Below are 3,654 nucleotides of genomic sequence, written 5' to 3'. Positions count from 1 at the left end.
AAGAGCAGGTGGGGAGCAAGTTCACCCTGTGCAGCCACCAGGAAAGGACCGGCCACCACCCTTCCTGCTCGGAACCTGCCCCGGACACCTCTTTCCAGGTCCCTTCCCCTTCCTAGCTGTGCCCAGCGACCTTTCCCCAGATCTGCCACAGGGTTAGCAAGGGCCACCCCGAGTGCCTCTGGGGCAAAAGGCAGTTTCCAGAAGTATTTACAGATTAGTACAAGTGGATGCCAGTCTCATACCAAATCCGGGAATATTTACCGTGGGATGAGGACAAAGGCTGGGGTTCTCCCGCCTTTTAGAGCAACAACATTCCACTGTCCGCCCAGGGCCAGGTTCCCGGGGGTTTGAACTCCTGAACTCACCCCTTACGTTCTAGTCAGACATCAAGTGTTTAATTTTTTAAAAAGTAAGAAAGACCAAGGCGTATTCTTCCCTTTTTGCCTCTGTCCGTGCCGCTCCCCTCCCTCGGGCCCCCTCAGCTCACCCGAGGCCTTGTGACCTCACCCACCCCGGCCTTTTCGCCCCAGGGCCTCCCCAATCTTCCCGGCCATCTGAGTTCATCTTATCTCTGGCTCTGGCCCAGATATCACACTCTGGATGCCTCATGACTCAAAACTGTCTCTTCTTTCCCCTAAACCTTTCCCCACCCTGTCCCTGTCTTCCTTCAAAATTCCAGCATGTTTGTCAACTGCTCTCCTGCAGAAATGGCCAGGACACAGGGCGGGGGCCCTGCAGAGCTGGAGCCCCCACCCCTACACCCAGCATTCCCAGTCCCAGCCCTCACTCGGGTGTGCCACGGAGAACAGGCGGCCAGTGCCAAGGCAGAAACACATCTGCCTTGCTGTCATCAGAGCACCCCACAGTGTGTTTGCACCCGAATTTTCAGCCTGGAAGGCCTCCTCTGTGGCCAGCTCTGCAGCGGCCTTCGTAGGGAGGGGCTTTATTTTATTTGAGAGAGATGGTTCCAGCAGCGCTTCCTGTCTCTGACCGTTGGGGCCACAGCCCCACCACCCAGCTGGGCCAGCCCTTGGCCAGGCTGCACAGGGGACTCTAACTGGGACAGCATTGTTGTCCTACTCGTGTGGGCAGAAAGCTCCAGGCTCCTCTAAAACCCAGCAGGCAGGGCCACCCTGCCCTTCCTGGGGTCCGGTCCCAGGATGGGGTATGGCACATTGGGAACCCGCTCCAGGCCGCTCAGCTGCCGCCCTCGCCTACCTGGGTTCTGAGACCTTCGGCCCCTGCATCACAGACCGCCCAGCTCTGCCTTCCTGTGGGGGCCACTCGGGTGGCAGCTGGGCCTGGGCTCAAATATGAAGACAGAAGCATGAGGAATCCCCCTCATCCTTCGGACTCTCGAGCCCCGAAGCCCTGATCACAGCCCCTCCTACCAGGAGTTCCATTCCTTCCATCCGAGAGCCTTAAGGTCCCGTTGCCGACTAAACCCCTCGGCGGGCTTCCAAGGCCCCACTGGCCCAGCATGGGGGAGGCCTCTGCACCCCCAATTCCCCTCCCAAAATGCCTTTCCACCCTTAAAGGTGTTTTGGGGGAAAATAGCAGTTGCCTCTCTCGGGGGGCTGTCGTGAGGCCCCATTCGTTAATACCTGGGAAATTCTTAGAAGTGTGGTGGGCACATAGTAAGCGCTCATAAGTGTTGGCTGTTATTATTGTGTTATTAAGTTCCCAAGCCAGCCGGCGTGAACACTTTCTCTTTTGAACCCCTGCCACTCACTTTTCAGGGTCACCAGCCAGCAGCTCCTAAAATGGGCCTCTGTTCCGTGAACCCAAAGATTGCCTGGACCGCTATCGATGTGTGGGCCAGGTGCTCAGCTGACAGGCCCTGTGTGGGGCAAGGTCCGGAGACAGAGCCCCGCCCACAACAACCCAAAGGAGAACCCCACTTTCATATTTTATGGTTTACGAAACGTTTTCACATCTATTTCTAATTTTGTGGAGAAGGCAGAGCAGAAAAAAATCATTCCCATTTTCCAAATGGGGCCCTTGACCCTCAGAGGCAACGAGTACTTTCCTAGGTCACGCAACTAGTAGGAGCTTTGTCCTCAGCACCCAGTTGGATCACAACTGGTTAAGCGCATCTTCCTCCTTTTGAAAAGAAGCCCAGATGCCAGAGGAATTAGAGACGGCCCGGGCCGCACAGTGAGAATCAGACGCCCTCCCCTTGCGTCTGGACCCGCTCCCGGGACGGAGAACAACCGATGTGTGGCCCTGAGGCCCAGCCCGTGAGCTCAGCTGCTGGCGGCCGCCTGGGCGAGGACGGCCTGACGAGCCCTCCGGGCCTGGGGGAGCCTCTTCCCGGAGCTGGGGCCCGACCTCAGGGCTCCTCGCTCCAGGGTCAGAACAGGGAGCGGCTGAGGCCAAACACGTGGCCACCACCCGTCTCTCACCCTAGCGTTCTGCCGGATGTTATGCCGTTTTTCAAATGGGAAAACTGGGGCTCAGAGAGATGTAACTTTCCAAGCTAGCAGATAGGGACACCTGAGGGAGCCTGGATGACAGCCCGGGCCTCAGCCCTGGTCACCACGGCTGGGGCAAACTCACCCTGAGCCCTAGGCAAACACGGCCAGCCCTGCCCACCACCCCGTCCTGACACCCGGCCCGGAGGCGGGGCCCACCGGGGTGCCTCCGCATCCCACTAGCCAGTTCACTGGGTTAGGAGTCTTCCTTGATGTCAGGGAGAAGAGTCAGGTCCTGGTCACAGTGAAGACTCTCTGGGCAGAGGCTCCAGCAGGTCGGGGCCTGGAGGAGAAGGGGGCAGGGCTCACTGAGGATGAGGGTGAGGGTGGAGCAGGGTGAGCAGGGATGGGGGTGGCAAGGAGCTGAGCACCAGACAGGCACAAGAGGGCACTACGTGGAGGGTACCCCTGTCGCCAGCCCCATATTCTCCCTCGCGGGTCATTTCTCTAGGCGACTCTTTTCTCTGATGATGAGAAGCCTGTGGGGCTGTGGGCAGAGCCAGGCTGAGGCGGAGCTGGGGGGCAGTGGCTGGTCCAGGCCCCGTGGGTGTGTGTGTGCAGATGGCATCCCTGTCTGAATCCAAGTTCATGGGCCCAGCAAGGGGATCGTTCACATTCATGTAACAAACATGACAGCCATAACCACAAAGTAGAAACACAATGAACTCAAACCCTACCTCAAACCCAACCCGCCCTCCAGCCTGGTGCTTCTAGAAGACTCTGTGAATTGCACTGTGGGACTGGTGCCTGTTTGCCCACCTATCCCACCCCAACAAACCCTGTTGCCTTCCACCTACCAGTCATTGGATGCATCCCCTCCCCCGTGCCCTCTGCCCCTAGTCCGGCCTTCCCCACAGCCCACCCTCAACTCCTTCAATTCCTTTTCTTTTGAACTTTCTTTTTAAAAATTTATTTATTTAAATTAGTTTCAAATATACAGTACATTGGTTAGACATCTATATAGTTCAGAAAACCGTCCCCCCATGTGCTCCCTCCCTCCCCCGGCCCCCCATCTGGCCATCATATTCATGCTGACTGCATTCCCTCTGCCGTGCTCCCCATCCCTGTGACCATCTATCAACTGCTAATTTGTTCTCTTTAACCCTTCACCCCCTTCTCCCAGCCTCCCCACCCCCCTCCCCTCCATCTATCACTAAATTGTCCATTCTCTTTGCGAGTC

This window comes from Pteropus alecto, unplaced genomic scaffold (genome assembly GCF_000325575.1).
Source record: "Pteropus alecto unplaced genomic scaffold, ASM32557v1 scaffold43, whole genome shotgun sequence".
Classification (NCBI taxonomy): domain Eukaryota; kingdom Metazoa; phylum Chordata; class Mammalia; order Chiroptera; family Pteropodidae; genus Pteropus; species Pteropus alecto.
Note: the sequence above shows the minus strand (reverse complement) of the source record.